This window comes from Tachysurus vachellii, chromosome 11, assembly GCF_030014155.1.
Source record: "Tachysurus vachellii isolate PV-2020 chromosome 11, HZAU_Pvac_v1, whole genome shotgun sequence".
Taxonomy (NCBI): Eukaryota; Metazoa; Chordata; class Actinopteri; order Siluriformes; family Bagridae; genus Tachysurus; species Tachysurus vachellii.
The window spans coordinates 15,185,188-15,196,176 of NC_083470.1; the positions used below are offsets into that span (position 1 = coordinate 15,185,188).

Here is a 10,989-nt window from a genome sequence, read left to right on the forward strand (position 1 = left end):
CAGCATGATGCTGCCACCACCATGCTTCACTGTTGGTATGTATTGGGCAGGTGATGAGTGTTGTTTTGATTTCTCCAGACATAACTTTTAAAATTGAGGCCAAACAGTTCAATTTTGAAAAAATTGTTCAGATTGTTCAATTGTTCAAAAAGTTCAGCCCAGATCGGTGATGGCTTTCCTTCTGGACGTTTGTCCCATCTCCACACAGGATCTCTGGAGCTCAGTCAGACCATCAAGTTCTTGGTCACCTCTCTTACTAAGGCCCTTCTCCCTCGATTGAAAGAGTCCTGGATGTGAGCAACTTTTACATTTTTTTTTTTACATTTTTTTTGTAGACTTCCCCCCGATCTGTGCCTTGCAAGGATCATGGTTAGGTTTCTGCTCTGATATGCAATGTCAGCTGTGAGGGCTTTCATAAAGATGTGTGTGCCCTTTCAAATCATGTCCAATCAATTTAATTTACCAGGTGATTTTTTTTTTCTTTTTAATCAATTTACAGTCATTTGTAGATTCCCTGGGGGGGCACGGTGGCTTAGTGGTTAGCACGTTCGCCTCACACCTCCAGGGTCGGGGTTCGATTCCCGCCTCCACCTTGTGTGTGTGGAGTTTGCATGTTCTCCCCGTGCCTCGGGGGTTTCCTCCGGGTACTCCGGTTTCCTCCCCCGGTCCAAAGACATGCATGGTAGGTTGATTTTCATCTCTGGAAAAATTGTCCCCAGTGTGTGATTGCGTGAGTGAATGAGTGTGTGTGTGCCCTGCGATGGGTTAGCACTCCGTCCAGGGTGTATCCTGCCTTGATGCCCGATGACGCCTGAGATAGGCACAGGCTCCCCGTGACCCGAGGTACAGTAGTTTGGATAAGCGGTAGAAGATGAATGAATGTAGATTACCTTAATTTGGCATTATGGGGTACAGAGTGTAGATTAATGAGGAAAAAAATAAGAATTTGAATGATTGTAGTACAACCTAAAAAAAGTGAAAAAAACGTGAAGGGGGGTCTGAATACTTTCTGAATGCACTGTACAGCAATTATAATAGCTACCTTCAAATATATTTCTTGGTGCAGGTAGGGAGCTGAAATGTTTTTTCTCTTGTGATGCTGTTGGCCTAAAAGGAGTGCAGTTCTTGCCCTTTAAAGAACAAGAGGAGGTATGAAAACATATATGCCATAAATCTGTGCTTCTCAAACCAGTCCTTTGGGCCCCCAAGAGGTTCACATCTCTGTCCTTATGAGTTGGGATAAAGTAAAAATTGTGGACCATTTGGGGACTCTGAAGAATGATTTGACCACTGCAGAGGATCACTAATCACTGGACTGGACAATATATATGGCTGCATGTAGCCATATATACATCTAAATGATAAAACAATTTAAACACGCAGGAACCAAAAAACACAAAAAAAAATTGTTGGAAAACAACACTAAATTATGTATACTTTCCACTTATTTAGTTATGTAAAATATACTGTATTTATGTGTGTGTGTAATAAGATGATAATCTTATTATAATTAGAATAATCATTATAACGCATTGTACAACATCATTAACCAAAGAGGCTAATAAAAGTCATTTCAAGAACATAGTAAAGTTTTCCAAGGCAGAATTCCAAATAGTTTCAAATTGTACAAATGTTTATTTGGATAAAAATAAGAAGATAACTAATATAAATATAATAATTTGTGGAGAAAGGCTATCCAACAAATGGAAGGTGAAATATTTCCTGATTCCTATTAAAAATACAAAGCATTTGTCACTTTTGGTATTAGGCATGCACTTAAGATACATGCCATTTGTTGTGGTTGAAACTGAGAGAGAGAATGAGGGAGAGAAAATTAGCATTCGTAAAAGAGGAGATATTAAAAGAATGGACATGAGAAATGTGGAAGGATTGTTCTCTACTCCTAGGGTTAGGAGGGTTATCTGCATTGTCAAAGAATATTGTTTGTTGATGCACTCAGCTGCGCTATAAAAATGTATTAAATAAATTTATTCAAAACATGTGAATTGTTGAACTTTTACAGCCCCTTGCAGCCCCTTTAAAAGGCAGTTGTGAAAAATAAATTACACTCTGAGGGTTATTTCCCTGCAATTGGGAAAATTAGGCATTTCAAGTTGATGCTGTCACATGCTCATAACTAAAATGCTTTATCTATCTTATACCTCGAGGGTTAATTGTCCTAACAAAAGTATGTCTGGTCTCTGGAAACAGGATTTCACTTTTCCAGAATGTTGGTGAACACCTACTGTAATCACAAGAACATGGACCAAATATCCCTAAATAAAAGTGGGAAAATGGAAGGCATGTAACCCAATGTGTGACATGCAAATTAGTAAGAGGGGGAGAACAAATCCTAAAAGCCTGTCCTAAAAGATAATTTGGGATTGGCTGAAACCTCTAGTTGGCTGGATTAGCCAGTAAGATTTAAAAACCCATGACAAGAGTGAATCTTTGAGCTGGCTATAGGCCTCATCTTCTTCTCTTGTTTGTTTGCTTTCAAACAACACACTATCCAATCTAGACAACACAAGTAAGATATGTCACAATTCTTATTATATGGTGCAGTCAAATTCAAGAACTTTTGCAATTCAGTCATGATAACACATGAGTTGAAATTAATACTGGTTGTAATAATAATAACAATAATAATAATAACAATAATAATAATCATCATCATCATCATCATCATCATCATCATCATCATCCGTGAAGTGTAATTAATTTTATTTATATATTATTAATTTCCCGCCTCCGCCTTGTGTGTGTGGAGTTTGCATGTTCTCCCCGTGCCTCGGGGGTTTCCTCCGGGTACTCCGGTTTCCTCCCCCGGCATCTCTGGAAAAATTGTCCATAGTGTGTGAGTGCATGAGTGAATGAGAGTGTGTGTGCCCTGCGATGGGTTGGCACTCCGTCCAGGGTGTATCCTGCCTTGATGCCCAATGACACCTGAGATAGTCACAGGCTCCCCGTGACCCGAGATAGTTCGGATAAGCGGTAGAAAATGAATGAATGAATGAATGAATGAATATTATTAATTTAGAAATAAAATCAGGTATGATAAGTTTTTTCAAGGGGGGCACGGTGGCTTAGTGGTTAGCACGTTCGCCTCACACCTCCAGGGTCAGGGTTCGATTCCCGCCTCCATCTTGTGTGTGTGGAGTTTGCATGTTCTCCCCGTGCCTCGGGGGTTTCCTCTGGGTACTCCGGTCCAAAGACATGCATGGTACGTTGATTGGCATCTCTGGAAAATTGTCCCTAGTGTGTGATTGCGTGAGTGAATGAGTGTGTGTGTGCCCTGCGATGGGTTGGCACTCTGTCCAGGGTGTATCCTACCAATGACACCTGAGATAGGCACAGGCTCCCCGTTACCCGAGGTAGTTCGGATAAGCGGTAGAAGATGAATGAATGAATGATGAATAAGTTTTTCATGGAATCATTAATAAAAGTAAGTAAAATCATAAAATACTTTTTATGTTTGATTACTGAAATATCAAATCATACAACTGAAAAATTTAAACCTACGAAACAAATCTAAGCATTTAAAATTTCCCCAAAATTTATGCTAATAAAAAATACTTGCCTGTCACACATTAAATAAAGCCTTTATTTACACTAGTTTTTATGTTAAAAGTGAAATAGATTTGCCACTGGAGAGATAAAAGTTTTTACAGCTGTGATGCTACTCAGTATTCAGTAATTCAGTTTTCAAATATTCATTCATTCATTCATTCATTTTCTACCGCTTATCCGAACTACCTCGGGTCACGGGGAGCCTGTGCCTATCTCAGGCGTCATCAGGCATCAAGGCAGGATACACCCTGGACGGAGTGCCAACCCATCGCAGGGCACACACACACTCTCATTCACTCACGCAATCACACACTAGGAACAATTTTTTCCAGAGATGCCAATCAACCTACCATGCATGTCTTTGGACCGGGGGAGGAAACTGGAGTACCCGGAGGGAGAACATGCAAACTCCACACACACAAGGTGGAGGCGGGAATCGAACCCCGACCCTGGAGGTGTGAGGCGAACGTGCTAACCACTAAGCCACAGTGCCCCCCTGTTTTCAAATATTTAGAAACCTATTCTGAGTTTGCTAATTTCACTTCTCAAATGATTTCTAGTTCCCTCAATTTGTGTTTTTTAGTCAGGTGTGCATGTATGTGCATGTGTGTGGGCGTGTGTGCGTGTGTGTGCTCGTATGTGCGCGTGTGTGCGCGTGCTTAACCTGGTTCTAAATTAGTCATTAATCAGAATCAGAATCAGAATAAGGTTTAGTGCCAGGCAGGGTTTACATGTACAGGAATTTGTCTTGGTGTGTTGGTGCATAGCAATAATAGAGAAGTATATAAATATAAGAAACAAAAGTTATAAAAAATAATTAGAAAGCATAAATATTTACAATAAAACAAACAATTAGATGGAAATAAAGACTATTCAGTTGCTGGTTTGAGCTATATTTAGAATGTTGTTACATTTAGCAATAATCTTTACAGCTCATGTGAATTAAAACTAAGACTAATCACTGAAAAACACAAAAAAAATTAAATCTTTACTGAAATACTTACACATTTCCTAACACAATAACCTTTCGATACAAAACAAGAAATACTGACATATATTTCTCTATTTTGCTCAAAATCCATGGAATCAATCAACTGGCACCCAGGGTATGGCATGGACTTTTTTAATTTCACATTTGGTACTAAATATTTGAAAAAATTAACATATCTGCAACAATCTAATATTTACACTAAAGTTTTTTTAGTTTATAGCCTTACCTACAACACACAAAGCTCAGATGGAGAGAGAGACATAAATATTTTTTTTTTTAAATCTTTTAACATTTCCAACATTTTAAGATTTCCAAGTTGAACTGTAAGATGTTTAATGACTTAAATACACATTTAACAGTGTTTAACAGTGTAATTCGTATTATGCTTATTCTTGCTATATCTCAAATCAAACTTCAATGCTTCTAATAATTTGTGTAAATGAATGAAACAAAAAGAGGAAAGCAAGAGACTCCACATACTGTCACAACCTATAGTTTGGGAGTTCCTGACTTAAACAGAGTTTCAGGATGGACACACGAACTGTTGTGTACAGTATGTGTATGTTAGCATTATAACTGTTTAGAGAGTGGTAAGATTTAGATGAACCTGAGAAGCTGTCAAATACTGTATATACTGACTACTCAAAAATACTCAATGGTGTTTGGATGCTGACAAAAGGTATTTTAATATGAGTGCTTTATATTTAAATAATATATACATCACAATAAATATATATTTTTTTAAAAGTGTAAAATTTTCATTTTACAGTTTTGAAATTGCTATTAGTAAGATTCATATTCTAAAAAATCATATTCTAAAAAACCATTCCAAAGCAAAGTAAAGTTGGCAAATATGTAACATTTCCATGCCTAATGAGAAATAAACTTTCTTTACTACAGTAGTGAAAGAAATGACTGAATGTCTGATATGTCAGCAGGCTTTAGCACAGAGCAGATAGGAGCCCCATCACACCAATTACCCCTTCAAAATTTAAAGATTCATTTATATGAGCAAAATACAACAGAAGAGAATTCAAGAATTAAAATACATTTTAAAAGCCTAGTGAGGCTTAAAAATAAAACCCACTGAGTGAGCTAAAGCTGCTTTAAAAATTATTGCCCTTAAGCCTTTTAGTTACTTTTGACATCAAGTACTGTGTTAGTTCTCAGTTAAAATTTTGACCACCAACATGATTTTAGCGCAAAGGATGAAGACCACTGCTGTAGAACAAGAACAGCAAGAAAGGTAAATAACAGGTGGTGAGGCCAGTCCTGGGCCAAAAAACCTTCCCCAGGAGGCTGTCCGGCTCTGTTAAGAATAACAACTGGAAAAGTGCTAGCTTGGAACAATAGAGTATGAATGGCCCATAACATGCTGAAGGGCATGTGGACTTCATCAGGTATGCAAGGGACAGTCATCCACATACTGTATGGCAAGATCTGGTGGCCCTCAGAACAGACTATGTCACGCTGTGTGCCAATAGCCATCAGAGCAGTCTATGACATTGCATGCACCTTCTGAAAGGTAAAACATTAAATTGTAAAGCTTTTCCTTGCCCATTGAAATTGATGCTCCTGATGTTTTTATCATCCATAGTTCTCAGATATAATATGCTAAATCATCAGAGCATATCCTTTGTGTATGTGTGCTGCTGGTGCACACAAATACCCACCAGTACCTAAGTTTTTGTTTCCACTGCCACAGGCACTGTATAAACAATGGAAAAACATGATTCATATGCTAGTACAGATGCACCTATGACAAATATAAGATTAAGTCTTATTTAACTGACTGTTATCAGCTTCCATAGTTATGCTGATAACAACACAGTTCAGCAAAGCCAGATGAAAGTTACCAGCTTAATAAAGATTAGGTGATCAGACAGTGAAAGCTTATTAACTTCCTCCTACTTAATTCTGACAAAACAAAATTACTTGTTCTAGAACCACATGCAGCCAGAAGTAAGCTCTCTGGTTACAACTCCTGATGGTCTCTGTTTCATCATGTGCAGCAGTAAAAGATCTTGGTGTGATTATTGTCTCCAGTCTTTCATTTGAAGCACATGTAGATAAAATTACTAGGATAACCTTCTTTCATCTCAGTAGTATTGCTAAGATAAGAAATATAATATGGATTCATGAACATAGAGTGTTTTGGCAAACTGGGATGTTTGGATGCTGTCACCCTCTCCACCTTTACATGTTCAGTCTGTTTTGTTGACATTAGAGGGCACCTTCATGTCCGTGTGACGTTCTGGCTCTCCCTTTTAGTTATGCTGTAATAGCTAGTCTTGCCAGAGTCCTAGTCTACCAGAGTCCCTTTTTGCAATGAACTTTGTCCTTAGCTATTACATGATCATTACATGTCACCGACCACTTCTGCTCTGTGGAGCTGCCAGATCTATTCTGATGCCCTACTTCTGGGTGGAGTCTCATGACTTTGAGTTTTGCTGAGCATACATGACAACCTGGAGATACATGGGATTGCTGTGCATAGTATCACTCAGAAACCATGAAGATGGCTTTGGACTGCAATTGCCATGACAGTTTTTCACTCAACAGCTGTTGATAACTTTAACAAGACAGACTTGATGTTATAAATAGAATGAATCTTCTGGTTACTCAACTGCCTGTTTGACCATATAATACAGTTATTGAACAGAAATAGTTTTAGAGCTGCAATATCTGGTGTCTCCCAGATAAGAATGGGCTCCAGAGTCTGGTTGTTCCTAACATCAGTTTAGGGAGTTTTCCTTGCCATTGTCACCTCTGGCTTCCTCAATAGGGATAAATGTACATGTAAAATGTATATCCTGAATTTATATTTCCCTGTAAAGCTGCTTTTTGACCGTCCGTTGTTGAAAGTGCTAAACAATAAACTGAATTGAACAAAATCACTGTACACACGTTGTGGACATTAAACGTGTTACCATGGAAAGCATATTTCACATAATTCGAAAAATTATTGGATTTGACCCTAATGGCCTCTCATATATTCATCCTGCGTGTTTTGTGGTTCACGCTTGTCCATCGACCGTAGCCATGGTCACGATGCGTCACGCGCACTTGTCACGACTCCAGGAAAAGGACCTTAGTGATGGACATAACAAATAAATGTGTGTTTTCACACGAGTCTTATATATGGGAGAGGAGACGTTTTTTCCAAAACGGGCTGTTTAAGAAAAGTCGGGGATTACTGAAAGCTGCAAACTGCTCACGACTCCTATTAAGATGCCTATTAACATGTGGCGCAGTGGAAATGCCAGCCTGCCTAAATCTTCTGTAAGGCTACATCTAACACATTTTTACGCTATGACAACTAATGCACACTCTTTTGCTTGCAAAGTTGAAATGCACTAAGTTTAAAATGAATTTAAAAAATGTTAAACTAGCCGCATTGATCAAGTAAGATGACTTAGCAAGCATTTCTCTGTTTAGAGTAAAAGAGGTGCAGAGTATGTGAGTAGCTTGACACCAATGTGAGTCTTACACAAACACCAAAAGTACACTAAGTATTAACTTTGCTTCTGTGATTTTCATACTGCACTTTCATTGGTCAGCCGCTGCCATTACATAAGTGCTATTCGTGCTGTGTGCATGTTTGTTGGGGTGCGGGGGTGGTGCGGGGGAGGTGGGGGGGGGGGTGCTGTTTCGGGGTGAGGTAGAAGATTTGTGGAGGGTGGGCATCTTTGTAAGATCTGTTTGTTGCTATGTTCATATCTGCTGCATCTTGTCTCTTTACCTTTAACTATATTAAGAAATTCCATGAAGGTTGGGGGGCTGGAGATCCTGTTTCCATAGAAATATGTCTCATCCACCATCTTAGCTCTTCGTTCTGCTCGTTTTCTGATGTATGCTTCTACACCCACATAGTACTTTTCTATCTCAGCATACATGGGCATCCAGCCATTACAGCACACACTTCCAGCTACAATTTGTAAGTAAATGTTTGTAAATACCTTTTAATACCATTTAAAAATGACAAAAAAAAAAGAAAAAAATCAATGTTAGAAGTTATTTGTTTCAGAGTGAAATATAATGACTTCTAACACTCTCCAGCACTGCAAGCATGTCTTTTCTGCCTCTGGGTAAGGTACCAGCTGCAACAATTTGATCTCACACAAAATTCAGATGTCCTAAAAAGCATAAGCGATTTTACTGTATTTGACATCAATTAAGCAAATGGGAAAACCTACAACTGCTAATAAGACACAATTTCACTTCGCTTATCAATCATAACTTTTTTTATACCAGTCAGCTCATGTGAATTCTGATCTTTTAAGTGGCAATAATGACTGTGTTTGCTACACTGGAGAAAATATACATGCTCTCTCTCTCTCTCTCTCTCTCTCTCTCTCTCTCTCTCTCTCTCTCTCTCTCTCTCTCTATCTATCTATCTATCTCTCTCTCTCATGCAGACATCCATACATGAACAGTACACTTGGAAATCAAAGCAATCTTTGTGCATCTGTCAATTGTTAATTCAATTGTGCCTTGTAGTCAGACAGTCTATTTTCCATTTTGTACTCACTTACCAAGCCTAGTGACTGAGGTTCCACTTCAGAGAGGACAGGTCCTTAGGAAGGATGCCCAGTGGTGTGGCAGCTTGGAGGTCCATAGACAGTGAGATGGGTTTATGTGTCTGGATGCATTCAGGGAAGTCATCTTCAGAGCAGAGTATAAACAGCAACCTAGAGAAGAGCAGCAATCACACTCAGAAACAGCTCAGATATACGCTCTTGCACGGTGAGCTGGGTAAAGCGCTCCCTCTCTCCCTTGTACTCTTATAGTGTGTTCGCTCTCTCCCCCTCTCTCTCTCTCTCTCTCTCTCTCTCTCTCTCTCTCTCTCAATCTCTCTGTCTCTCTCTCTCCCTCTCTCTCTCTCTTTCTCTGTCACTGCAGTAGCTCTACATAGCAACTGAGTCATTGCCTAAACTCAGTGATATCTGTTTATTGCTATCTCAACAGGAATCTCTTTTTAGAGATAGAAAGTTAGCATTATGCCATTTCCCACTGATAAAAGCGAGGCCTTGTCATACCATCATACTGTAATTATGAACCCATTTAAAGGTGCCTTAGACAGGTTTCTTCTCTGATGACCCTCATTGTATAAAACATTTATAAAATGGCCTGGATCTTTATTAAACTGGTATGCATTTTAATAGACTTATTTTATACACCCTTATTTTGTACACATGTACATTCATGCAGTAATGCAAAAAAAGAGTGAGCAACAGTTCTATGGGTGAAAATGCCTTGTTGATTGGTGTGGTCAGAGAGGAATGGACAGATTGATTTTGAGCATGTAATAAGTTGAATAAATTAACTGTGGTCAGGGCTGCAACAGAATTAGACAACATTGAATCAGATCACTCCTGTCCACCAAGAACAAGAATCTGATGCTATTCAGGTTCACCCAAACTGGACAATTGAAGATTAGACAAATAAATCACCTGATCTTTTTCTGGTCGTCAACTCTCTAGTTTATGTCCAGGCTTCAGATTTCGTGTTGTTGTCTGACAGGAGTGGAACCTCATGTGGTCTTCTGTTGCAGCTCATCCATTTCAAGGTATGGTTTTGATGTATTGTGCATTCTAATATTTTTTCTGCTAACCAGAGTTGTAGTAAAGGGTGCTTATTGAGTTACTATACACTTCCTATCAGCTAAAAACTCTGGTCAGTCTCCTCTCATATTTATCAACAACAATGTGTTTCAACCTGCAGATACCCTCACACAGTACTCAAAAGCCCATCTGGTACCAACAACCATTGCACAGTTAAAGTCAATCACAGGTTTTCCCCCATTCTGTTGTTTGATGTGATCATTAACTGAAGCTCTTATTTCAGTTAATGTTTACATGTTATGCATTGTGCTGCTGCCACATGATTGATTGGGTAAGATTGATTACACTATTAGAGAAATAAAAAAAAAGATTTTATCACTTCCTTCATGCTATAACCAAATATAATTTTCACATTTTAATTTGGGAAGTTTTCCAGATAAAATATTTAAAAAGGGCATGCACACTCTAGAGTTGACAATTAACTAAAGGTTTAAAAAGCAGAATAACCTTTGGTTATTTTTTATTAAGGACTGAAACAATTCTAAAACTCACAAAAGGAAATAATCATGATATTTTAAATAATAAGTTATCATCTATTATTACTTTTTATTCAAATAACAATACCTGGAATTGCCAGGTCTCATGCTGTTGCTCTGTCCCTGCCAACATATTTCTGGATATGTTACTAAGCAACAAGGTGTTGTTTGCAGTTTAATCTCAGACTCTTGTTTCTTGCTTCGTTTAAAATGTGTCTTAGACATGATATATGCATTTTGCCATGTTACCATGTTAAAATTACATTTACATCTACTACTGCAAAGAGGTTCATCAGTAATCTTCCAGAGTTATCATTTATGATTGGAT

General features: G+C 38.3%; 1 protein-coding gene across 5 annotated transcripts in view; it reads right to left on the bottom strand.

Annotated features, from left to right (window-relative positions):
* The window catches only part of LOC132853504 (citron Rho-interacting kinase), a 53,494-nt gene extending 44,184 nt beyond the window's left edge, over nt 1-9,310 (bottom strand). For 4 of the 5 annotated variants that reach the window (XM_060881303.1, XM_060881304.1, XM_060881302.1 and 1 more), the window contains exons 1-2: nt 9,097-9,310; nt 1,043-1,130 (exon numbers count right to left, since the gene is read on the bottom strand). The gene's annotated coding sequence lies outside the window, so the exon portion shown is untranslated. The remainder of the gene's footprint in view (nt 1-1,042; nt 1,131-9,096) is intronic. The other variant, XM_060881300.1, reaches the window with a different exon arrangement.
* Nucleotides 9,311-10,989: the final 1,679 nt, after the last annotated feature.